Source organism: Schistocerca piceifrons, chromosome 2 (assembly GCF_021461385.2).
Source record: "Schistocerca piceifrons isolate TAMUIC-IGC-003096 chromosome 2, iqSchPice1.1, whole genome shotgun sequence".
Classification (NCBI taxonomy): Eukaryota; Metazoa; Arthropoda; class Insecta; order Orthoptera; family Acrididae; genus Schistocerca; species Schistocerca piceifrons.
In genome coordinates, this window is record NC_060139.1 from 355747505 (window position 1) to 355772130 (window position 24626).

Genomic DNA, 24626 nt, shown 5'->3' on the forward strand with positions numbered 1-24626 from the left:
TCTACTGTGACCATTTAAATCAAACGTTCCATCAGCAGGGTGCACATGGCTCAAATGAAACATGAAACGGTTTCAGAACTGGTTGTCGGATTTTAGCGCTGACTTGGAGGCCTGGAAATGCGCGAAACAGCCGCCGCCATGCGATTTGTTGCCACACCGTTGTACAAAACGCAAGGGCTCGTCCGGGATTTGAACCCGGGACCTCCTGCACCCGAAGCAGGAATCATACCCCTAGACCAACGAGCCTATTCGTTCCGAAAACGCACTGCATGTGAATGACGCCACCTTTGATGGTCTCACCATGTAGGGCTGCAGCTCAGCCAGCGTTCTCCCTGTCTGTCGCGGTTGGATTGTTTTTATCGACGTCTTTTACTATAGGAACTTCACGAATCGGAGGGAGCTCGTAGCCGATGCCCTTGCTAACACAGAAGACAAACTGTTGCTATTACGAGTCTCCGGGTGGTACATGAAAACGACCGTCGTTTCCGTGGTGTAGCGGTTATCACGTCTGCTTTACACGCAGAAGGTCCCCGGTTCGATCCCGGGCGGGAACACAACAATTTTAATCTATATTTCGGATTTCATTTCCGAGATGACCTCACGTCCGCGTATGCAGAGACAAGCAATGTCGTATGCTAGACGGATAGGGCGTCATTTTACTGTCAAATACTGTTGCTCTCTTATTGCACCGGTATTTGGTAACTGAGAACGCCCCTAGCTCCATTATGGCTGGCAAAATTTATAATCCGGTTCTTCTGGGCTACTTCAAGTGCGCTTGCTACTGGCTTTCCTGAGCTCACCCTACTCGCCTTGTCACAGCTCTGTCAAAGTGTGATGCTAACTAATAATGAGAAACTCTTAGCCACGCTCAATCTTACATGCCACCCCTTGGTTGTTGCCGTCGCTAGTAAGATGAGGGTAGACTGTCGCACAATTAAGCTGAATCTCCACTCACGGTGCACATATTCCGCAAAGACAACCTTGTTTTCCGTTGCATGCAAAATTACCGTCTGCGTTTCTATCGAATTCCACCTACGTACTTTACTGGTGCCGCATTCTTGTTATATCCACGTGCTATAACAGGCGTCTACTCTTCATTGAGGAGCTGCAACCGGGACTGAGTTCCACCTACTCTTCAGCACGGTCAAAATGGCAGGGCTCGTCCGGGATTTGAACCCGGGACCTCCTGCACACAAAGCAGGAATCATACCCCTAGACCAACGAGCCACCTGTCTGGAGCAGTTAAGTTAATCCCAAGTATTGGACCTCACAGGGAACACAAACTTTCACGTGAATTCGCAAGATAAACGCTTTCTGCAGGCAGCACTCACCACTGATGAGAAGAATATTAAAGGCAACGAACAGAAAGCGAAATAACTTCATCGAGCACTGCTTATGATCAGCCGGCAGTGCCTCAGTTTCGGTATGTGGTTTCTCAGGGTTAAGAGAAGGCGAATGCACTAAACAAAAGAACATCGGGAAACCAAGCACCAACTCATAACGAAAAGATTGCACGATATACTGCAAGCAAAATTTCCAGAAGACGGATACTGAAGACGCCGCAGACAACAGAATTATTCTATGCAGTAACGATTATCTAGGAACCGTGAATTGCATGTGCTGCTCCACCACACAACTTCTTATGATACTGTTTTACTTATTCTAAATTTTCATTACCTCATCGTCTCTAGAATACTGTGTGGTTATCACCTGGTTTCCAACAGCGATAGTAGTAAGTAAATCGACTACAAAGTCTTTCAAAGTAGGTCAGACACAAAAAAAAAAAAAAAATCGGAGCTGCGTGTAGCTCATGTCATTCTGCTTTCAAACGTGAATCTCCGGCTGGGAGTAGTGGCGTACTTCTGTAATCCAAGCTTCTGGGAGGCCGTTGCGTGGGAGAGATCTGGAAACAACTACAGATTCGGCCGTTCCACGAGCTCAGGAACGGCCGCGATGCCTTCATCGAGCTCTGCAGATCGACGGACGACAGTGTGGAAATTTCGGCAAGCGGTGGCTAGGGGTTAAGAGAAGCCAAACGCACTAAACACAAGAAAGTCGGGAAACCGAAGCACACAACTCATAACGAAAAGATTGCGGAATGCAGTGCGAAAGCAAAAGTTCGAGAAGACCAACTCTGAAGCCATCGGCGCGCTAGGAATTATTCCGCACAAGAGGCGATCATGTAGGAAGAGCGAGATGAGGCTGTCGCTCGACCACACAATAAAATTTTGCTTAATCCAAATTTGCAATACCGGTTCGACACTAGAATGCTGCGCCTTGGTTCTTCCAAAAGCGGTAGTAATAAGCACGTAGACTGCAGTGTCATTTAGGGTAGTGAGTCAGACATGGAGAGGATATAAGGCGGGTGGAATATGCAACGACAGGGGGCATTCCAGGGCGGCCGCCGGCTCCTTGCGCTGTGGCGCGCCGGTGCCGGCGGCGGCCTGGCTGGGCTGCTGGTGCCTCCATGTAGAGCTGCCGCCGAGCCCAGGCACCGTGCCGCTAACGAAGCGAATGCCTTTAGTGACATCTTTTGCAATAGCGACTGCGCGAATCGACGGTATCTCGTAAGGACAGAAAGAGCAGCAGCTGCCGCCGAGCCCAGGCGCCGTGCCTAACACGCAGAAGGTCCCCGGTTGGATTGCGGGCGGAAAGCCGTTTTCGTCGCACTCAGCAAGACACTTGCTACGATCTCTACTGTGACCATTTAAATCAAACGTTCCATCAGCAGGGTGCACATGGCTCAAATGAAACATGAAACGGTTTCAGAACTGGTTGTCGGATTTTAGCGCTGACTTGGAGGCCTGGAAATGCGCGAAACAGCCGCCGCCATGCGATTTGTTGCCACACCGTTGTACAAAACGCAAGGGCTCGTCCGGGATTTGAACCCGGGACCTCCTGCACCCGAAGCAGGAATCATACCCCTAGACCAACGAGCCTATTCGTTCCGAAAACGCACTGCATGTGAATGACGCCACCTTTGATGGTCTCACCATGTAGGGCTGCAGCTCAGCCAGCGTTCTCCCTGTCTGTCGCGGTTGGATTGTTTTTATCGACGTCTTTTACTATAGGAACTTCACGAATCGGAGGGAGCTCGTAGCCGATGCCCTTGCTAACACAGAAGACAAACTGTTGCTATTACGAGTCTCCGGGTGGTACATGAAAACGACCGTCGTTTCCGTGGTGTAGCGGTTATCACGTCTGCTTTACACGCAGAAGGTCCCCGGTTCGATCCCGGGCGGGAACACAACAATTTTAATCTATATTTCGGATTTCATTTCCGAGATGACCTCACGTCCGCGTATGCAGAGACAAGCAATGTCGTATGCTAGACGGATAGGGCGTCATTTTACTGTCAAATACTGTTGCTCTCTTATTGCACCGGTATTTGGTAACTGAGAACGCCCCTAGCTCCATTATGGCTGGCAAAATTTATAATCCGGTTCTTCTGGGCTACTTCAAGTGCGCTTGCTACTGGCTTTCCTGAGCTCACCCTACTCGCCTTGTCACAGCTCTGTCAAAGTGTGATGCTAACTAATAATGAGAAACTCTTAGCCACGCTCAATCTTACATGCCACCCCTTGGTTGTTGCCGTCGCTAGTAAGATGAGGGTAGACTGTCGCACAATTAAGCTGAATCTCCACTCACGGTGCACATATTCCGCAAAGACAACCTTGTTTTCCGTTGCATGCAAAATTACCGTCTGCGTTTCTATCGAATTCCACCTACGTACTTTACTGGTGCCGCATTCTTGTTATATCCACGTGCTATAACAGGCGTCTACTCTTCATTGAGGAGCTGCAACCGGGACTGAGTTCCACCTACTCTTCAGCACGGTCAAAATGGCAGGGCTCGTCCGGGATTTGAACCCGGGACCTCCTGCACACAAAGCAGGAATCATACCCCTAGACCAACGAGCCACCTGTCTGGAGCAGTTAAGTTAATCCCAAGTATTGGACCTCACAGGGAACACAAACTTTCACGTGAATTCGCAAGATAAACGCTTTCTGCAGGCAGCACTCACCACTGATGAGAAGAATATTAAAGGCAACGAACAGAAAGCGAAATAACTTCATCGAGCACTGCTTATGATCAGCCGGCAGTGCCTCAGTTTCGGTATGTGGTTTCTCAGGGTTAAGAGAAGGCGAATGCACTAAACAAAAGAACATCGGGAAACCAAGCACCAACTCATAACGAAAAGATTGCACGATATACTGCAAGCAAAATTTCCAGAAGACGGATACTGAAGACGCCGCAGACAACAGAATTATTCTATGCAGTAACGATTATCTAGGAACCGTGAATTGCATGTGCTGCTCCACCACACAACTTCTTATGATACTGTTTTACTTATTCTAAATTTTCATTACCTCATCGTCTCTAGAATACTGTGTGGTTATCACCTGGTTTCCAACAGCGATAGTAGTAAGTAAATCGACTACAAAGTCTTTCAAAGTAGGTCAGACACAAAAAAAAAAAAAAAAAAAAAATCGGAGCTGCGTGTAGCTCATGTCATTCTGCTTTCAAAGGTGAATCTCCGGCTGGGAGTAGTGGCGTACTTCTGTAATCCAAGCTTCTGGGAGGCCGTTGCGTGGGAGAGATCTGGAAACAACTACAGATTCGGCCGTTCCACGAGCTCAGGAACGGCCGCGATGCCTTCATCGAGCTCTGCAGATCGACGGACGACAGTGTGGAAATTTCGGCAAGCGGTGGCTAGGGGTTAAGAGAAGCCAAACGCACTAAACACAAGAAAGTCGGGAAACCGAAGCACACAACTCATAACGAAAAGATTGCGGAATGCAGTGCGAAAGCAAAAGTTCGAGAAGACCAACTCTGAAGCCATCGGCGCGCTAGGAATTATTCCGCACAAGAGGCGATCATGTAGGAAGAGCGAGATGAGGCTGTCGCTCGACCACACAATAAAATTTTGCTTAATCCAAATTTGCAATACCGGTTCGACACTAGAATGCTGCGCCTTGGTTCTTCCAAAAGCGGTAGTAATAAGCACGTAGACTGCAGTGTCATTTAGGGTAGTGAGTCAGACATGGAGAGGATATAAGGCGGGTGGAATATGCAACGACAGGGGGCATTCCAGGGCGGCCGCCGGCTCCTTGCGCTGTGGCGCGCCGGTGCCGGCGGCGGCCTGGCTGGGCTGCTGGTGCCTCCATGTAGAGCTGCCGCCGAGCCCAGGCACCGTGCCGCTAACGAAGCGAATGCCTTTAGTGACATCTTTTGCAATAGCGACTGCGCGAATCGACGGTATCTCGTAAGGACAGAAAGAGCAGCAGCTGCCGCCGAGCCCAGGCGCCGTGCCTAACACGCAGAAGGTCCCCGGTTGGATTGCGGGCGGAAAGCCGTTTTCGTCGCACTCAGCAAGACACTTGCTACGATCTCTACTGTGACCATTTAAATCAAACGTTCCATCAGCAGGGTGCACATGGCTCAAATGAAACATGAAACGGTTTCAGAACTGGTTGTCGGATTTTAGCGCTGACTTGGAGGCCTGGAAATGCGCGAAACAGCCGCCGCCATGCGATTTGTTGCCACACCGTTGTACAAAACGCAAGGGCTCGTCCGGGATTTGAACCCGGGACCTCCTGCACCCGAAGCAGGAATCATACCCCTAGACCAACGAGCCTATTCGTTCCGAAAACGCACTGCATGTGAATGACGCCACCTTTGATGGTCTCACCATGTAGGGCTGCAGCTCAGCCAGCGTTCTCCCTGTCTGTCGCGGTTGGATTGTTTTTATCGACGTCTTTTACTATAGGAACTTCACGAATCGGAGGGAGCTCGTAGCCGATGCCCTTGCTAACACAGAAGACAAACTGTTGCTATTACGAGTCTCCGGGTGGTACATGAAAACGACCGTCGTTTCCGTGGTGTAGCGGTTATCACGTCTGCTTTACACGCAGAAGGTCCCCGGTTCGATCCCGGGCGGGAACACAACAATTTTAATCTATATTTCGGATTTCATTTCCGAGATGACCTCACGTCCGCGTATGCAGAGACAAGCAATGTCGTATGCTAGACGGATAGGGCGTCATTTTACTGTCAAATACTGTTGCTCTCTTATTGCACCGGTATTTGGTAACTGAGAACGCCCCTAGCTCCATTATGGCTGGCAAAATTTATAATCCGGTTCTTCTGGGCTACTTCAAGTGCGCTTGCTACTGGCTTTCCTGAGCTCACCCTACTCGCCTTGTCACAGCTCTGTCAAAGTGTGATGCTAACTAATAATGAGAAACTCTTAGCCACGCTCAATCTTACATGCCACCCCTTGGTTGTTGCCGTCGCTAGTAAGATGAGGGTAGACTGTCGCACAATTAAGCTGAATCTCCACTCACGGTGCACATATTCCGCAAAGACAACCTTGTTTTCCGTTGCATGCAAAATTACCGTCTGCGTTTCTATCGAATTCCACCTACGTACTTTACTGGTGCCGCATTCTTGTTATATCCACGTGCTATAACAGGCGTCTACTCTTCATTGAGGAGCTGCAACCGGGACTGAGTTCCACCTACTCTTCAGCACGGTCAAAATGGCAGGGCTCGTCCGGGATTTGAACCCGGGACCTCCTGCACACAAAGCAGGAATCATACCCCTAGACCAACGAGCCACCTGTCTGGAGCAGTTAAGTTAATCCCAAGTATTGGACCTCACAGGGAACACAAACTTTCACGTGAATTCGCAAGATAAACGCTTTCTGCAGGCAGCACTCACCACTGATGAGAAGAATATTAAAGGCAACGAACAGAAAGCGAAATAACTTCATCGAGCACTGCTTATGATCAGCCGGCAGTGCCTCAGTTTCGGTATGTGGTTTCTCAGGGTTAAGAGAAGGCGAATGCACTAAACAAAAGAACATCGGGAAACCAAGCACCAACTCATAACGAAAAGATTGCACGATATACTGCAAGCAAAATTTCCAGAAGACGGATACTGAAGACGCCGCAGACAACAGAATTATTCTATGCAGTAACGATTATCTAGGAACCGTGAATTGCATGTGCTGCTCCACCACACAACTTCTTATGATACTGTTTTACTTATTCTAAATTTTCATTACCTCATCGTCTCTAGAATACTGTGTGGTTATCACCTGGTTTCCAACAGCGATAGTAGTAAGTAAATCGACTACAAAGTCTTTCAAAGTAGGTCAGACACAAAAAAAAAAAAAAAAAAAAAATCGGAGCTGCGTGTAGCTCATGTCATTCTGCTTTCAAAGGTGAATCTCCGGCTGGGAGTAGTGGCGTACTTCTGTAATCCAAGCTTCTGGGAGGCCGTTGCGTGGGAGAGATCTGGAAACAACTACAGATTCGGCCGTTCCACGAGCTCAGGAACGGCCGCGATGCCTTCATCGAGCTCTGCAGATCGACGGACGACAGTGTGGAAATTTCGGCAAGCGGTGGCTAGGGGTTAAGAGAAGCCAAACGCACTAAACACAAGAAAGTCGGGAAACCGAAGCACACAACTCATAACGAAAAGATTGCGGAATGCAGTGCGAAAGCAAAAGTTCGAGAAGACCAACTCTGAAGCCATCGGCGCGCTAGGAATTATTCCGCACAAGAGGCGATCATGTAGGAAGAGCGAGATGAGGCTGTCGCTCGACCACACAATAAAATTTTGCTTAATCCAAATTTGCAATACCGGTTCGACACTAGAATGCTGCGCCTTGGTTCTTCCAAAAGCGGTAGTAATAAGCACGTAGACTGCAGTGTCATTTAGGGTAGTGAGTCAGACATGGAGAGGATATAAGGCGGGTGGAATATGCAACGACAGGGGGCATTCCAGGGCGGCCGCCGGCTCCTTGCGCTGTGGCGCGCCGGTGCCGGCGGCGGCCTGGCTGGGCTGCTGGTGCCTCCATGTAGAGCTGCCGCCGAGCCCAGGCACCGTGCCGCTAACGAAGCGAATGCCTTTAGTGACATCTTTTGCAATAGCGACTGCGCGAATCGACGGTATCTCGTAAGGACAGAAAGAGCAGCAGCTGCCGCCGAGCCCAGGCGCCGTGCCTAACACGCAGAAGGTCCCCGGTTGGATTGCGGGCGGAAAGCCGTTTTCGTCGCACTCAGCAAGACACTTGCTACGATCTCTACTGTGACCATTTAAATCAAACGTTCCATCAGCAGGGTGCACATGGCTCAAATGAAACATGAAACGGTTTCAGAACTGGTTGTCGGATTTTAGCGCTGACTTGGAGGCCTGGAAATGCGCGAAACAGCCGCCGCCATGCGATTTGTTGCCACACCGTTGTACAAAACGCAAGGGCTCGTCCGGGATTTGAACCCGGGACCTCCTGCACCCGAAGCAGGAATCATACCCCTAGACCAACGAGCCTATTCGTTCCGAAAACGCACTGCATGTGAATGACGCCACCTTTGATGGTCTCACCATGTAGGGCTGCAGCTCAGCCAGCGTTCTCCCTGTCTGTCGCGGTTGGATTGTTTTTATCGACGTCTTTTACTATAGGAACTTCACGAATCGGAGGGAGCTCGTAGCCGATGCCCTTGCTAACACAGAAGACAAACTGTTGCTATTACGAGTCTCCGGGTGGTACATGAAAACGACCGTCGTTTCCGTGGTGTAGCGGTTATCACGTCTGCTTTACACGCAGAAGGTCCCCGGTTCGATCCCGGGCGGGAACACAACAATTTTAATCTATATTTCGGATTTCATTTCCGAGATGACCTCACGTCCGCGTATGCAGAGACAAGCAATGTCGTATGCTAGACGGATAGGGCGTCATTTTACTGTCAAATACTGTTGCTCTCTTATTGCACCGGTATTTGGTAACTGAGAACGCCCCTAGCTCCATTATGGCTGGCAAAATTTATAATCCGGTTCTTCTGGGCTACTTCAAGTGCGCTTGCTACTGGCTTTCCTGAGCTCACCCTACTCGCCTTGTCACAGCTCTGTCAAAGTGTGATGCTAACTAATAATGAGAAACTCTTAGCCACGCTCAATCTTACATGCCACCCCTTGGTTGTTGCCGTCGCTAGTAAGATGAGGGTAGACTGTCGCACAATTAAGCTGAATCTCCACTCACGGTGCACATATTCCGCAAAGACAACCTTGTTTTCCGTTGCATGCAAAATTACCGTCTGCGTTTCTATCGAATTCCACCTACGTACTTTACTGGTGCCGCATTCTTGTTATATCCACGTGCTATAACAGGCGTCTACTCTTCATTGAGGAGCTGCAACCGGGACTGAGTTCCACCTACTCTTCAGCACGGTCAAAATGGCAGGGCTCGTCCGGGATTTGAACCCGGGACCTCCTGCACACAAAGCAGGAATCATACCCCTAGACCAACGAGCCACCTGTCTGGAGCAGTTAAGTTAATCCCAAGTATTGGACCTCACAGGGAACACAAACTTTCACGTGAATTCGCAAGATAAACGCTTTCTGCAGGCAGCACTCACCACTGATGAGAAGAATATTAAAGGCAACGAACAGAAAGCGAAATAACTTCATCGAGCACTGCTTATGATCAGCCGGCAGTGCCTCAGTTTCGGTATGTGGTTTCTCAGGGTTAAGAGAAGGCGAATGCACTAAACAAAAGAACATCGGGAAACCAAGCACCAACTCATAACGAAAAGATTGCACGATATACTGCAAGCAAAATTTCCAGAAGACGGATACTGAAGACGCCGCAGACAACAGAATTATTCTATGCAGTAACGATTATCTAGGAAGCGTGAATTGCATGTGCTGCTCCACCACACAACTTCTTATGATACTGTTTTACTTATTCTAAATTTTCATTACCTCATCGTCTCTAGAATACTGTGTGGTTATCACCTGGTTTCCAACAGCGATAGTAGTAAGTAAATCGACTACAAAGTCTTTCAAAGTAGGTCAGACACAAAAAAAAAAAAAAATCGGAGCTGCGTGTAGCTCATGTCATTCTGCTTTCAAACGTGAATCTCCGGCTGGGAGTAGTGGCGTACTTCTGTAATCCAAGCTTCTGGGAGGCCGTTGCGTGGGAGAGATCTGGAAACAACTACAGATTCGGCCGTTCCACGAGCTCAGGAACGGCCGCGATGCCTTCATCGAGCTCTGCAGATCGACGGACGACAGTGTGGAAATTTCGGCAAGCGGTGGCTAGGGGTTAAGAGAAGCCAAACGCACTAAACACAAGAAAGTCGGGAAACCGAAGCACACAACTCATAACGAAAAGATTGCGGAATGCAGTGCGAAAGCAAAAGTTCGAGAAGACCAACTCTGAAGCCATCGGCGCGCTAGGAATTATTCCGCACAAGAGGCGATCATGTAGGAAGAGCGAGATGAGGCTGTCGCTCGACCACACAATAAAATTTTGCTTAATCCAAATTTGCAATACCGGTTCGACACTAGAATGCTGCGCCTTGGTTCTTCCAAAAGCGGTAGTAATAAGCACGTAGACTGCAGTGTCATTTAGGGTAGTGAGTCAGACATGGAGAGGATATAAGGCGGGTGGAATATGCAACGACAGGGGGCATTCCAGGGCGGCCGCCGGCTCCTTGCGCTGTGGCGCGCCGGTGCCGGCGGCGGCCTGGCTGGGCTGCTGGTGCCTCCATGTAGAGCTGCCGCCGAGCCCAGGCACCGTGCCGCTAACGAAGCGAATGCCTTTAGTGACATCTTTTGCAATAGCGACTGCGCGAATCGACGGTATCTCGTAAGGACAGAAAGAGCAGCAGCTGCCGCCGAGCCCAGGCGCCGTGCCTAACACGCAGAAGGTCCCCGGTTGGATTGCGGGCGGAAAGCCGTTTTCGTCGCACTCAGCAAGACACTTGCTACGATCTCTACTGTGACCATTTAAATCAAACGTTCCATCAGCAGGGTGCACATGGCTCAAATGAAACATGAAACGGTTTCAGAACTGGTTGTCGGATTTTAGCGCTGACTTGGAGGCCTGGAAATGCGCGAAACAGCCGCCGCCATGCGATTTGTTGCCACACCGTTGTACAAAACGCAAGGGCTCGTCCGGGATTTGAACCCGGGACCTCCTGCACCCGAAGCAGGAATCATACCCCTAGACCAACGAGCCTATTCGTTCCGAAAACGCACTGCATGTGAATGACGCCACCTTTGATGGTCTCACCATGTAGGGCTGCAGCTCAGCCAGCGTTCTCCCTGTCTGTCGCGGTTGGATTGTTTTTATCGACGTCTTTTACTATAGGAACTTCACGAATCGGAGGGAGCTCGTAGCCGATGCCCTTGCTAACACAGAAGACAAACTGTTGCTATTACGAGTCTCCGGGTGGTACATGAAAACGACCGTCGTTTCCGTGGTGTAGCGGTTATCACGTCTGCTTTACACGCAGAAGGTCCCCGGTTCGATCCCGGGCGGGAACACAACAATTTTAATCTATATTTCGGATTTCATTTCCGAGATGACCTCACGTCCGCGTATGCAGAGACAAGCAATGTCGTATGCTAGACGGATAGGGCGTCATTTTACTGTCAAATACTGTTGCTCTCTTATTGCACCGGTATTTGGTAACTGAGAACGCCCCTAGCTCCATTATGGCTGGCAAAATTTATAATCCGGTTCTTCTGGGCTACTTCAAGTGCGCTTGCTACTGGCTTTCCTGAGCTCACCCTACTCGCCTTGTCACAGCTCTGTCAAAGTGTGATGCTAACTAATAATGAGAAACTCTTAGCCACGCTCAATCTTACATGCCACCCCTTGGTTGTTGCCGTCGCTAGTAAGATGAGGGTAGACTGTCGCACAATTAAGCTGAATCTCCACTCACGGTGCACATATTCCGCAAAGACAACCTTGTTTTCCGTTGCATGCAAAATTACCGTCTGCGTTTCTATCGAATTCCACCTACGTACTTTACTGGTGCCGCATTCTTGTTATATCCACGTGCTATAACAGGCGTCTACTCTTCATTGAGGAGCTGCAACCGGGACTGAGTTCCACCTACTCTTCAGCACGGTCAAAATGGCAGGGCTCGTCCGGGATTTGAACCCGGGACCTCCTGCACACAAAGCAGGAATCATACCCCTAGACCAACGAGCCACCTGTCTGGAGCAGTTAAGTTAATCCCAAGTATTGGACCTCACAGGGAACACAAACTTTCACGTGAATTCGCAAGATAAACGCTTTCTGCAGGCAGCACTCACCACTGATGAGAAGAATATTAAAGGCAACGAACAGAAAGCGAAATAACTTCATCGAGCACTGCTTATGATCAGCCGGCAGTGCCTCAGTTTCGGTATGTGGTTTCTCAGGGTTAAGAGAAGGCGAATGCACTAAACAAAAGAACATCGGGAAACCAAGCACCAACTCATAACGAAAAGATTGCACGATATACTGCAAGCAAAATTTCCAGAAGACGGATACTGAAGACGCCGCAGACAACAGAATTATTCTATGCAGTAACGATTATCTAGGAACCGTGAATTGCATGTGCTGCTCCACCACACAACTTCTTATGATACTGTTTTACTTATTCTAAATTTTCATTACCTCATCGTCTCTAGAATACTGTGTGGTTATCACCTGGTTTCCAACAGCGATAGTAGTAAGTAAATCGACTACAAAGTCTTTCAAAGTAGGTCAGACACAAAAAAAAAAAAAAAAAATCGGAGCTGCGTGTAGCTCATGTCATTCTGCTTTCAAACGTGAATCTCCGGCTGGGAGTAGTGGCGTACTTCTGTAATCCAAGCTTCTGGGAGGCCGTTGCGTGGGAGAGATCTGGAAACAACTACAGATTCGGCCGTTCCACGAGCTCAGGAACGGCCGCGATGCCTTCATCGAGCTCTGCAGATCGACGGACGACAGTGTGGAAATTTCGGCAAGCGGTGGCTAGGGGTTAAGAGAAGCCAAACGCACTAAACACAAGAAAGTCGGGAAACCGAAGCACACAACTCATAACGAAAAGATTGCGGAATGCAGTGCGAAAGCAAAAGTTCGAGAAGACCAACTCTGAAGCCATCGGCGCGCTAGGAATTATTCCGCACAAGAGGCGATCATGTAGGAAGAGCGAGATGAGGCTGTCGCTCGACCACACAATAAAATTTTGCTTAATCCAAATTTGCAATACCGGTTCGACACTAGAATGCTGCGCCTTGGTTCTTCCAAAAGCGGTAGTAATAAGCACGTAGACTGCAGTGTCATTTAGGGTAGTGAGTCAGACATGGAGAGGATATAAGGCGGGTGGAATATGCAACGACAGGGGGCATTCCAGGGCGGCCGCCGGCTCCTTGCGCTGTGGCGCGCCGGTGCCGGCGGCGGCCTGGCTGGGCTGCTGGTGCCTCCATGTAGAGCTGCCGCCGAGCCCAGGCACCGTGCCGCTAACGAAGCGAATGCCTTTAGTGACATCTTTTGCAATAGCGACTGCGCGAATCGACGGTATCTCGTAAGGACAGAAAGAGCAGCAGCTGCCGCCGAGCCCAGGCGCCGTGCCTAACACGCAGAAGGTCCCCGGTTGGATTGCGGGCGGAAAGCCGTTTTCGTCGCACTCAGCAAGACACTTGCTACGATCTCTACTGTGACCATTTAAATCAAACGTTCCATCAGCAGGGTGCACATGGCTCAAATGAAACATGAAACGGTTTCAGAACTGGTTGTCGGATTTTAGCGCTGACTTGGAGGCCTGGAAATGCGCGAAACAGCCGCCGCCATGCGATTTGTTGCCACACCGTTGTACAAAACGCAAGGGCTCGTCCGGGATTTGAACCCGGGACCTCCTGCACCCGAAGCAGGAATCATACCCCTAGACCAACGAGCCTATTCGTTCCGAAAACGCACTGCATGTGAATGACGCCACCTTTGATGGTCTCACCATGTAGGGCTGCAGCTCAGCCAGCGTTCTCCCTGTCTGTCGCGGTTGGATTGTTTTTATCGACGTCTTTTACTATAGGAACTTCACGAATCGGAGGGAGCTCGTAGCCGATGCCCTTGCTAACACAGAAGAGAAACTGTTGCTATTACGAGTCTCCGGGTGGTACATGAAAACGACCGTCGTTTCCGTGGTGTAGCGGTTATCACGTCTGCTTTACACGCAGAAGGTCCCCGGTTCGATCCCGGGCGGGAACACAACAATTTTAATCTATATTTCGGATTTCATTTCCGAGATGACCTCACGTCCGCGTATGCAGAGACAAGCAATGTCGTATGCTAGACGGATAGGGCGTCATTTTACTGTCAAATACTGTTGCTCTCTTATTGCACCGGTATTTGGTAACTGAGAACGCCCCTAGCTCCATTATGGCTGGCAAAATTTATAATCCGGTTCTTCTGGGCTACTTCAAGTGCGCTTGCTACTGGCTTTCCTGAGCTCACCCTACTCGCCTTGTCACAGCTCTGTCAAAGTGTGATGCTAACTAATAATGAGAAACTCTTAGCCACGCTCAATCTTACATGCCACCCCTTGGTTGTTGCCGTCGCTAGTAAGATGAGGGTAGACTGTCGCACAATTAAGCTGAATCTCCACTCACGGTGCACATATTCCGCAAAGACAACCTTGTTTTCCGTTGCATGCAAAATTACCGTCTGCGTTTCTATCGAATTCCACCTACGTACTTTACTGGTGCCGCATTCTTGTTATATCCACGTGCTATAACAGGCGTCTACTCTTCATTGAGGAGCTGCAACCGGGACTGAGTTCCACCTACTCTTCAGCACGGTCAAAATGGCAGGGCTCGTCCGGGATTTGAACCCGGGACCTCCTGCACACAAAGCAGGAATCATACCCCTAGACCAACGAGCCACCTGTCTGGAGCAGTTAAGTTAATCCCAAGTATTGGACCTCACAGGGAACACAAACTTTCACGTGAATTCGCAAGATAAACGCTTTCTGCAGGCAGCACTCACCACTGATGAGAAGAATATTAAAGGCAACGAACAGAAAGCGAAATAACTTCATCGAGCACTGCTTATGATCAGCCGGCAGTGCCTCAGTTTCGGTATGTGGTTTCTCAGGGTTAAGAGAAGGCGAATGCACTAAACAAAAGAACATCGGGAAACCAAGCACCAACTCATAACGAAAAGATTGCACGATATACTGCAAGCAAAATTTCCAGAAGACGGATACTGAAGACGCCGCAGACAACAGAATTATTCTATGCAGTAACGATTATCTAGGAAGCGTGAATTGCATGTGCTGCTCCACCACACAACTTCTTATGATACTGTTTTACTTATTCTAAATTTTCATTACCTCATCGTCTCTAGAATACTGTGTGGTTATCACCTGGTTTCCAACAGCGATAGTAGTAAGTAAATCGACTACAAAGTCTTTCAAAGTAGGTCAGACACAAAAAAAAAAAAAAATCGGAGCTGCGTGTAGCTCATGTCATTCTGCTTTCAAACGTGAATCTCCGGCTGGGAGTAGTGGCGTACTTCTGTAATCCAAGCTTCTGGGAGGCCGTTGCGTGGGAGAGATCTGGAAACAACTACAGATTCGGCCGTTCCACGAGCTCAGGAACGGCCGCGATGCCTTCATCGAGCTCTGCAGATCGACGGACGACAGTGTGGAAATTTCGGCAAGCGGTGGCTAGGGGTTAAGAGAAGCCAAACGCACTAAACACAAGAAAGTCGGGAAACCGAAGCACACAACTCATAACGAAAAGATTGCGGAATGCAGTGCGAAAGCAAAAGTTCGAGAAGACCAACTCTGAAGCCATCGGCGCGCTAGGAATTATTCCGCACAAGAGGCGATCATGTAGGAAGAGCGAGATGAGGCTGTCGCTCGACCACACAATAAAATTTTGCTTAATCCAAATTTGCAATACCGGTTCGACACTAGAATGCTGCGCCTTGGTTCTTCCAAAAGCGGTAGTAATAAGCACGTAGACTGCAGTGTCATTTAGGGTAGTGAGTCAGACATGGAGAGGATATAAGGCGGGTGGAATATGCAACGACAGGGGGCATTCCAGGGCGGCCGCCGGCTCCTTGCGCTGTGGCGCGCCGGTGCCGGCGGCGGCCTGGCTGGGCTGCTGGTGCCTCCATGTAGAGCTGCCGCCGAGCCCAGGCACCGTGCCGCTAACGAAGCGAATGCCTTTAGTGACATCTTTTGCAATAGCGACTGCGCGAATCGACGGTATCTCGTAAGGACAGAAAGAGCAGCAGCTGCCGCCGAGCCCAGGCGCCGTGCCTAACACGCAGAAGGTCCCCGGTTGGATTGCGGGCGGAAAGCCGTTTTCGTCGCACTCAGCAAGACACTTGCTACGATCTCTACTGTGACCATTTAAATCAAACGTTCCATCAGCAGGGTGCACATGGCTCAAATGAAACATGAAACGGTTTCAGAACTGGTTGTCGGATTTTAGCGCTGACTTGGAGGCCTGGAAATGCGCGAAACAGCCGCCGCCATGCGATTTGTTGCCACACCGTTGTACAAAACGCAAGGGCTCGTCCGGGATTTGAACCCGGGACCTCCTGCACCCGAAGCAGGAATCATACCCCTAGACCAACGAGCCTATTCGTTCCGAAAACGCACTGCATGTGAATGACGCCACCTTTGATGGTCTCACCATGTAGGGCTGCAGCTCAGCCAGCGTTCTCCCTGTCTGTCGCGGTTGGATTGTTTTTATCGACGTCTTTTACTATAGGAACTTCACGAATCGGAGGGAGCTCGTAGCCGATGCCCTTGCTAACACAGAAGAGAAACTGTTGCTATTACGAGTCTCCGGGTGGTACATGAAAACGACCGTCGTTTCCGTGGTGTAGCGGTTATCACGTCTGCTTTACACGCAGAAGGTCCCCGGTTCGATCCCGGGCGGGAACACAACAATTTTAATCTATATTTCGGATTTCATTTCCGAGATGACCTCACGTCCGCGTATGCAGAGACAAGCAATGTCGTATGCTAGACGGATAGGGCGTCATTTTACTGTCAAATACTGTTGCTCTCTTATTGCACCGGTATTTGGTAACTGAGAACGCCCCTAGCTCCATTATGGCTGGCAAAATTTATAATCCGGTTCTTCTGGGCTACTTCAAGTGCGCTTGCTACTGGCTTTCCTGAGCTCACCCTACTCGCCTTGTCACAGCTCTGTCAAAGTGTGATGCTAACTAATAATGAGAAACTCTTAGCCACGCTCAATCTTACATGCCACCCCTTGGTTGTTGCCGTCGCTAGTAAGATGAGGGTAGACTGTCGCACAATTAAGCTGAATCTCCACTCACGGTGCACATATTCCGCAAAGACAACCTTGTTTTCCGTTGCATGCAAAATTACCGTCTGCGTTTCTATCGAATTCCACCTACGTACTTTACTGGTGCCGCATTCTTGTTATATCCACGTGCTATAACAGGCGTCTACTCTTCATTGAGGAGCTGCAACCGGGACTGAGTTCCACCTACTCTTCAGCACGGTCAAAATGGCAGGGCTCGTCCGGGATTTGAACCCGGGACCTCCTGCACACAAAGCAGGAATCATACCCCTAGACCAACGAGCCACCTGTCTGGAGCAGTTAAGTTAATCCCAAGTATTGGACCTCACAGGGAACACAAACTTTCACGTGAATTCGCAAGATAAACGCTTTCTGCAGGCAGCACTCACCACTGATGAGAAGAATATTAAAGGCAACGAACAGAAAGCGAAATAACTTCATCGAGCACTGCTTATGATCAGCCGGCAGTGCCTCAGTTTCGGTATGTGGTTTCTCAGGGTTAAGAGAAGGCGAATGCACTAAACAAAAGAACATCGGGAAACCAAGCACCAACTCATAACGAAAAGATTGCACGATATACTGCAAGCAAAATTTCCAGAAGACGGATACTGAAGACGCCGCAGACAACAGAATTATTCTATGCAGTAACGATTATCTAGGAAGCGTGAATTGCATGTGCTGCTCCACCACACAACTTCTTATGATACTGTTTTACTTATTCTAAATTTTCATTACCTCATCGTCTCTAGAATACTGTGTGGTTATCACCTGGTTTCCAACAGCGATAGTAGTAAGTAAATCGACTACAAAGTCTTTCAAAGTAGGTCAGACACAAAAAAAAAAAAAATCGGAGCTGCGTGTAGCTCATGTCATTCTGCTTTCAAACGTGAATCTCCGGCTGGGAGTAGTGGCGTACTTCTGTAATCCAAGCTTCTGGGAGGCCGTTGCGTGGGAGAGATCTGGAAACAACTACAGATTCGGCCGTTCCACGAGCTCAGGAACGGCCGCGATGCCTTCATCGAGCTCTGCAGATCGACGGACGACAGTGTGGAAATTTCGGCAAGCGGTGGCTAGGGGTTAAGAGAAGCCAAACGCACTAAACACAAGAAAGTCGGGAAACCGAAGCACACAACTCATAACGAAAAGATTGCGGAATGCAGTGCGAAAGCAAAAGTTCGAGAAGACCAACTCTGAAGCCATCGGCGCGCTAGGAATTATTCCGCACAAGAGGCGATCATGTAGGAAGAGCGAGATGAGGCTGTCGCTCGACCACACAATAAAATTTTGCTTAATCCAAATTTGCAATACCGGTTCGACACTAGAATGCTGCGCCTTGGTTCTTCCAAAAGCGGTAGTAATAAGCACGTAGACTGCAGTGTCATTTAGGGTAGTGAGTCAGACATGGAGAGGATATAAGGCGGGTGGAATATGCAACGACAGGGGGCATTCCAGGGCGGCCGCCGGCTCCTTGCGCTGTGGCGCGCCGGTGCCGGCGGCGGCCTGGCTGGGCTGCTGGTGCCTCCATGTAGAGCTGCCGCCGAGCCCAGGCACCGTGCCGCTAACGAAGCGAATGCCTTTAGTGACATCTTTTGCAATAGCGACTGCGCGAATCGACGGTATCTCGTAAGGACAGAAAGAGCAGCAGCTGCCGCCGAGCCCAGGCGCCGTGCCTAACACGCAGAAGGTCCCCGGTTGGATTGCGGGCGGAAAGCCGTTTTCGTCGCACTCAGCAAGACACTTGCTACGATCTCTACTGTGACCATTTAAATCAAACGTTCCATCAGCAGGGTGCACATGGCTCAAATGAAACATGAAACGGTTTCAGAACTGGTTGTCGGATTTTAGCGCTGACTTGGAGGCCTGGAAATGCGCGAAACAGCCGCCGCCATGCGATTTGTTGCCACACCGTTGTACAAAACGCAAGGGCTCGTCCGGGATTTGAACCCGGGACCTCCTGCACCCGAAGCAGGAATCATACCCCTAGACCAACGAGCCTATTCGTTCCGAAAACGCACTGCATGTGAATGACGCCACCTTTGATGGTCTCACCATGTAGGGCTGCAGCTCAGCCAGCGTTCTCCCTGTCTGTCGCGGTTGGATTGTTTTTATCGACGTCTTTTACTATAGGAACTTCACGAATCGGAGGGAGCTCGTAGCCGATGCCCTTGCTAACACAGAAGAGAAACTGTTGCTATTACGAGTCTCCGGGTGGTACATGAAAACGACCGTCGTTTCCGTGGTGTAGCGGTTATCACGTCTGCTTTACACGCAGAAGGTCCCCGGTTCGATCCCGGGCGGGAACACAACAATTTTAATCTATATTTCGGATTTCATTTCCGAGATGACCTCACGTCCGCGTATGCAGAGACAAGCAATGTCGTATGCTAGACGGATAGGGCGTCATTTTACTGTCAAATACTGTTGCTCTCTTATTGCACCGGTATTTGGTAACTGAGAACGCCCCTAGCTCCATTATGGCTGGCAAAATTTATAATCCGGTTCTTCTGGGCTACTTCAAGTGCGCTTGCTACTGGCTTTCCTGAGCTCACCCTACTCGCCTTGTCACAGCTCTGTCAAAGTGTGATGCTAACTAATAATGAGAAACTCTTAGCCACGCTCAATCTTACATGCCACCCCTTGGTTGTTGCCGTCGCTAGTAAGATGAGGGTAGACTGTCGCACAATTAAGCTGAATCTCCACTCACGGTGCACATATTCCGCAAAGACAACCTTGTTTTCCGTTGCATGCAAAATTACCGTCTGCGTTTCTATCGAATTCCACCTACGTACTTTACTGGTGCCGCATTCTTGTTATATCCACGTGCTATAACAGGCGTCTACTCTTCATTGAGGAGCTGCAACCGGGACTGAGTTCCACCTACTCTTCAGCACGGTCAAAATGGCACGGCTCGTCCGGGATTTGAACCCGGGACCTCCTGCACACAAAGCAGGAATCATACCCCTAGACCAACGAGCCACCTGTCTGGAGCAGTTAAGTTAATCCCAAGTATTGGACCTCACAGGGAACACAAACTTTCACGTGAATTCGCAAGATAAACGCTTTCTGCAGGCAGCACTCACCACTGATGAGAAGAATATTAAAGGCAACGAACAGAAAGCGAAATAACTTCATCGAGCACTGCTTATGATCAGCCGGCAGTGCCTCAGTTTCGGTATGTGGTTTCTCAGGGTTAAGAGAAGGCGAATGCACTAAACAAAAGAACATCGGGAAACCAAGCACCAACTCATAACGAAAAGATTGCACGATATACTGCAAGCAAAATTTCCAGAAGACGGATACTGAAGACGCCGCAGACAACAGAATTATTCTATGCAGTAACGATTATCTAGGAACCGTGAATTGCATGTGCTGCTCCACCACACAACTTCTTATGATACTGTTTTACTTATTCTAAATTTTCATTACCTCATCGTCTCTAGAATACTGTGTGGTTATCACCTGGTTTCCAACAGCGATAGTAGTAAGTAAATCGACTACAAAGTCTTTCAAAGTAGGTCAGACACAAAAAAAAAAAAAAAATCGGAGCTGCGTGTAGCTCATGTCATTCTGCTTTCAAACGTGAATCTCCGGCTGGGAGTAGTGGCGTACTTCTGTAATCCAAGCTTCTGGGAGGCCGTTGCGTGGGAGAGATCTGGAAACAACTACAGATTCGGCCGTTCCACGAGCTCAGGAACGGCCGCGATGCCTTCATCGAGCTCTGCAGATCGACGGACGACAGTGTGGAAATTTCGGCAAGCGGTGGCTAGGGGTTAAGAGAAGCCAAACGCACTAAACACAAGAAAGTCGGGAAACCGAAGCACACAACTCATAACGAAAAGATTGCGGAATGCAGTGCGAAAGCAAAAGTTCGAGAAGACCAACTCTGAAGCCATCGGCGCGCTAGGAATTATTCCGCACAAGAGGCGATCATGTAGGAAGAGCGAGATGAGGCTGTCGCTCGACCACACAATAAAATTTTGCTTAATCCAAATTTGCAATACCGGTTCGACACTAGAATGCTGCGCCTTGGTTCTTCCAAAAGCGGTAGTAATAAGCACGTAGACTGCAGTGTCATTTAGGGTAGTGAGTCAGACATGGAGAGGATATAAGGCGGGTGGAATATGCAACGACAGGGGGCATTCCAGGGCGGCCGCCGGCTCCTTGCGCTGTGGCGCGCCGGTGCCGGCGGCGGCCTGGCTGGGCTGCTGGTGCCTCCATGTAGAGCTGCCGCCGAGCCCAGGCACCGTGCCGCTAACGAAGCGAATGCCTTTAGTGACATCTTTTGCAATAGCGACTGCGCGAATCGACGGTATCTCGTAAGGACAGAAAGAGCAGCAGCTGCCGCCGAGCCCAGGCGCCGTGCCTAACACGCAGAAGGTCCCCGGTTGGATTGCGGGCGGAAAGCCGTTTTCGTCGCACTCAGCAAGACACTTGCTACGATCTCTACTGTGACCATTTAAATCAAACGTTCCATCAGCAGGGTGCACATGGCTCAAATGAAACATGAAACGGTTTCAGAACTGGTTGTCGGATTTTAGCGCTGACTTGGAGGCCTGGAAATGCGCGAAACAGCCGCCGCCATGCGATTTGTTGCCACACCGTTGTACAAAACGCAAGGGCTCGTCCGGGATTTGAACCCGGGACCTCCTGCACCCGAAGCAGGAATCATACCCCTAGACCAACGAGCCTATTCGTTCCGAAAACGCACTGCATGTGAATGACGCCACCTTTGATGGTCTCACCATGTAGGGCTGCAGCTCAGCCAGCGTTCTCCCTGTCTGTCGCGGTTGGATTGTTTTTATCGACGTCTTTTACTATAGGAACTTCACGAATCGGAGGGAGCTCGTAGCCGATGCCCTTGCTAACACAGAAGACAAACTGTTGCTATTACGAGTCTCCGGGTGGTACATGAAAACGACCGTCGTTTCCGTGGTGTAGCGGTTATCACGTCTGCTTTACACGCAGAAGGTCCCCGGTTCGATCCCGGGCGGGAACACAACAATTTTAATCTATATTTCGGATTTCATTTCCGAGATGACCTCACGTCCGCGTATGCAGAGACAAGCAATGTCGTATGCTAGACGGATAGGGCGTCATTTTACTGTCAAATACTGTTGCTCTCTTATTGCACCGGTATTTGGTAACTGAGAACGCCCCTAGCTCCATTATGGCTGGCAAAATTTATAATCCGGTTCTTCTGGGCTACTTCAAGTGCGCTTGCTACTGGCTTTCCTGAGCTCACCCTACTCGCCTTGTCACAGCTCTGTCAAAGTGTGATGCTAACTAATAATGAGAAACTCTTAGCCACGCTCAATCTTACATGCCACCCCTTGGTTGTTGCCGTCGCTAGTAAGATGAGGGTAGACTGTCGCACAATTAAGCTGAATCTCCACTCACGGTGCACATATTCCGCAAAGACAACCTTGTTTTCCGTTGCATGCAAAATTACCGTCTGCGTTTCTATCGAATTCCACCTACGTACTTTACTGGTGCCGCATTCTTGTTATATCCACGTGCTATAACAGGCGTCTACTCTTCATTGAGGAGCTGCAACCGGGACTGAGTTCCACCTACTCTTCAGCACGGTCAAAATGGCAGGGCTCGTCCGGGATTTGAACCCGGGACCTCCTGCACACAAAGCAGGAATCATACCCCTAGACCAACGAGCCACCTGTCTGGAGCAGTTAAGTTAATCCCAAGTATTGGACCTCACAGGGAACACAAACTTTCACGTGAATTCGCAAGATAAACGCTTTCTGCAGGCAGCACTCACCACTGATGAGAAGAATATTAAAGGCAACGAACAGAAAGCGAAATAACTTCATCGAGCACTGCTTATGATCAGCCGGCAGTGCCTCAGTTTCGGTATGTGGTTTCTCAGGGTTAAGAGAAGGCGAATGCACTAAACAAAAGAACATCGGGAAACCAAGCACCAACTCATAACGAAAAGATTGCACGATATACTGCAAGCAAAATTTCCAGAAGACGGATACTGAAGACGCCGCAGACAACAGAATTATTCTATGCAGTAACGATTATCTAGGAACCGTGAATTGCATGTGCTGCTCCACCACACAACTTCTTATGATACTGTTTTACTTATTCTAAATTTTCATTACCTCATCGTCTCTAGAATACTGTGTGGTTATCACCTGGTTTCCAACAGCGATAGTAGTAAGTAAATCGACTACAAAGTCTTTCAAAGTAGGTCAGACACAAAAAAAAAAAAAAAAATCGGAGCTGCGTGTAGCTCATGTCATTCTGCTTTCAAACGTGAATCTCCGGCTGGGAGTAGTGGCGTACTTCTGTAATCCAAGCTTCTGGGAGGCCGTTGCGTGGGAGAGATCTGGAAACAACTACAGATTCGGCCGTTCCACGAGCTCAGGAACGGCCGCGATGCCTTCATCGAGCTCTGCAGATCGACGGACGACAGTGTGGAAATTTCGGCAAGCGGTGGCTAGGGGTTAAGAGAAGCCAAACGCACTAAACACAAGAAAGTCGGGAAACCGAAGCACACAACTCATAACGAAAAGATTGCGGAATGCAGTGCGAAAGCAAAAGTTCGAGAAGACCAACTCTGAAGCCATCGGCGCGCTAGGAATTATTCCGCACAAGAGGCGATCATGTAGGAAGAGCGAGATGAGGCTGTCGCTCGACCACACAATAAAATTTTGCTTAATCCAAATTTGCAATACCGGTTCGACACTAGAATGCTGCGCCTTGGTTCTTCCAAAAGCGGTAGTAATAAGCACGTAGACTGCAGTGTCATTTAGGGTAGTGAGTCAGACATGGAGAGGATATAAGGCGGGTGGAATATGCAACGACAGGGGGCATTCCAGGGCGGCCGCCGGCTCCTTGCGCTGTGGCGCGCCGGTGCCGGCGGCGGCCTGGCTGGGCTGCTGGTGCCTCCATGTAGAGCTGCCGCCGAGCCCAGGCACCGTGCCGCTAACGAAGCGAATGCCTTTAGTGACATCTTTTGCAATAGCGACTGCGCGAATCGACGGTATCTCGTAAGGACAGAAAGAGCAGCAGCTGCCGCCGAGCCCAGGCGCCGTGCCTAACACGCAGAAGGTCCCCGGTTGGATTGCGGGCGGAAAGCCGTTTTCGTCGCACTCAGCAAGACACTTGCTACGATCTCTACTGTGACCATTTAAATCAAACGTTCCATCAGCAGGGTGCACATGGCTCAAATGAAACATGAAACGGTTTCAGAACTGGTTGTCGGATTTTAGCGCTGACTTGGAGGCCTGGAAATGCGCGAAACAGCCGCCGCCATGCGATTTGTTGCCACACCGTTGTACAAAACGCAAGGGCTCGTCCGGGATTTGAACCCGGGACCTCCTGCACCCGAAGCAGGAATCATACCCCTAGACCAACGAGCCTATTCGTTCCGAAAACGCACTGCATGTGAATGACGCCACCTTTGATGGTCTCACCATGTAGGGCTGCAGCTCAGCCAGCGTTCTCCCTGTCTGTCGCGGTTGGATTGTTTTTATCGACGTCTTTTACTATAG

General features: G+C 49.6%; 28 non-coding genes across 28 annotated transcripts; 9 read left to right on the forward strand and 19 right to left on the reverse strand.

Annotated features, from left to right (window-relative positions):
- Window positions 1–174: 174 nt before the first annotated feature.
- Trnap-cgg lies at window positions 175–246 on the reverse strand. Its single transcript has one exon. It is a non-coding gene; the product is annotated as a tRNA-Pro (tRNA).
- A 235-nt stretch (window positions 247–481) lies between these two features.
- Trnav-uac lies at window positions 482–554 on the forward strand. Its single transcript has one exon. It is a non-coding gene; the product is annotated as a tRNA-Val (tRNA).
- A 601-nt stretch (window positions 555–1155) lies between these two features.
- On the reverse strand, window positions 1156–1227 carry Trnat-ugu. Its single transcript has one exon. It is a non-coding gene; the product is annotated as a tRNA-Thr (tRNA).
- A 1640-nt stretch (window positions 1228–2867) lies between these two features.
- Trnap-cgg lies at window positions 2868–2939 on the reverse strand. Its single transcript has one exon. It is a non-coding gene; the product is annotated as a tRNA-Pro (tRNA).
- Window positions 2940–3174: 235 nt separating this feature from the next.
- Window positions 3175–3247, forward strand: Trnav-uac. Its single transcript has one exon. It is a non-coding gene; the product is annotated as a tRNA-Val (tRNA).
- Window positions 3248–3848: 601 nt separating this feature from the next.
- Window positions 3849–3920, reverse strand: Trnat-ugu. Its single transcript has one exon. It is a non-coding gene; the product is annotated as a tRNA-Thr (tRNA).
- A 1646-nt stretch (window positions 3921–5566) lies between these two features.
- On the reverse strand, window positions 5567–5638 carry Trnap-cgg. The gene has a single exon. It is a non-coding gene; the product is annotated as a tRNA-Pro (tRNA).
- A 235-nt stretch (window positions 5639–5873) lies between these two features.
- On the forward strand, window positions 5874–5946 carry Trnav-uac. The gene has a single exon. It is a non-coding gene; the product is annotated as a tRNA-Val (tRNA).
- A 601-nt stretch (window positions 5947–6547) lies between these two features.
- Trnat-ugu lies at window positions 6548–6619 on the reverse strand. The gene has a single exon. It is a non-coding gene; the product is annotated as a tRNA-Thr (tRNA).
- A 1646-nt stretch (window positions 6620–8265) lies between these two features.
- Window positions 8266–8337, reverse strand: Trnap-cgg. Its single transcript has one exon. It is a non-coding gene; the product is annotated as a tRNA-Pro (tRNA).
- A 235-nt stretch (window positions 8338–8572) lies between these two features.
- Window positions 8573–8645, forward strand: Trnav-uac. The gene has a single exon. It is a non-coding gene; the product is annotated as a tRNA-Val (tRNA).
- A 601-nt stretch (window positions 8646–9246) lies between these two features.
- Trnat-ugu lies at window positions 9247–9318 on the reverse strand. The gene has a single exon. It is a non-coding gene; the product is annotated as a tRNA-Thr (tRNA).
- Window positions 9319–10957: 1639 nt separating this feature from the next.
- Trnap-cgg lies at window positions 10958–11029 on the reverse strand. The gene has a single exon. It is a non-coding gene; the product is annotated as a tRNA-Pro (tRNA).
- A 235-nt stretch (window positions 11030–11264) lies between these two features.
- Trnav-uac lies at window positions 11265–11337 on the forward strand. The gene has a single exon. It is a non-coding gene; the product is annotated as a tRNA-Val (tRNA).
- Window positions 11338–11938: 601 nt separating this feature from the next.
- Window positions 11939–12010, reverse strand: Trnat-ugu. The gene has a single exon. It is a non-coding gene; the product is annotated as a tRNA-Thr (tRNA).
- Window positions 12011–13652: 1642 nt separating this feature from the next.
- On the reverse strand, window positions 13653–13724 carry Trnap-cgg. The gene has a single exon. It is a non-coding gene; the product is annotated as a tRNA-Pro (tRNA).
- Window positions 13725–13959: 235 nt separating this feature from the next.
- On the forward strand, window positions 13960–14032 carry Trnav-uac. The gene has a single exon. It is a non-coding gene; the product is annotated as a tRNA-Val (tRNA).
- A 601-nt stretch (window positions 14033–14633) lies between these two features.
- Window positions 14634–14705, reverse strand: Trnat-ugu. The gene has a single exon. It is a non-coding gene; the product is annotated as a tRNA-Thr (tRNA).
- Window positions 14706–16344: 1639 nt separating this feature from the next.
- Window positions 16345–16416, reverse strand: Trnap-cgg. Its single transcript has one exon. It is a non-coding gene; the product is annotated as a tRNA-Pro (tRNA).
- A 235-nt stretch (window positions 16417–16651) lies between these two features.
- On the forward strand, window positions 16652–16724 carry Trnav-uac. The gene has a single exon. It is a non-coding gene; the product is annotated as a tRNA-Val (tRNA).
- A 601-nt stretch (window positions 16725–17325) lies between these two features.
- Trnat-ugu lies at window positions 17326–17397 on the reverse strand. Its single transcript has one exon. It is a non-coding gene; the product is annotated as a tRNA-Thr (tRNA).
- A 1638-nt stretch (window positions 17398–19035) lies between these two features.
- Window positions 19036–19107, reverse strand: Trnap-cgg. The gene has a single exon. It is a non-coding gene; the product is annotated as a tRNA-Pro (tRNA).
- A 235-nt stretch (window positions 19108–19342) lies between these two features.
- On the forward strand, window positions 19343–19415 carry Trnav-uac. The gene has a single exon. It is a non-coding gene; the product is annotated as a tRNA-Val (tRNA).
- Window positions 19416–20016: 601 nt separating this feature from the next.
- On the reverse strand, window positions 20017–20088 carry Trnat-ugu. Its single transcript has one exon. It is a non-coding gene; the product is annotated as a tRNA-Thr (tRNA).
- Window positions 20089–21728: 1640 nt separating this feature from the next.
- Window positions 21729–21800, reverse strand: Trnap-cgg. Its single transcript has one exon. It is a non-coding gene; the product is annotated as a tRNA-Pro (tRNA).
- A 235-nt stretch (window positions 21801–22035) lies between these two features.
- On the forward strand, window positions 22036–22108 carry Trnav-uac. The gene has a single exon. It is a non-coding gene; the product is annotated as a tRNA-Val (tRNA).
- Window positions 22109–22709: 601 nt separating this feature from the next.
- Trnat-ugu lies at window positions 22710–22781 on the reverse strand. Its single transcript has one exon. It is a non-coding gene; the product is annotated as a tRNA-Thr (tRNA).
- A 1641-nt stretch (window positions 22782–24422) lies between these two features.
- Trnap-cgg lies at window positions 24423–24494 on the reverse strand. Its single transcript has one exon. It is a non-coding gene; the product is annotated as a tRNA-Pro (tRNA).
- Between the last annotated feature and the right edge of the window lie 132 nt (window positions 24495–24626).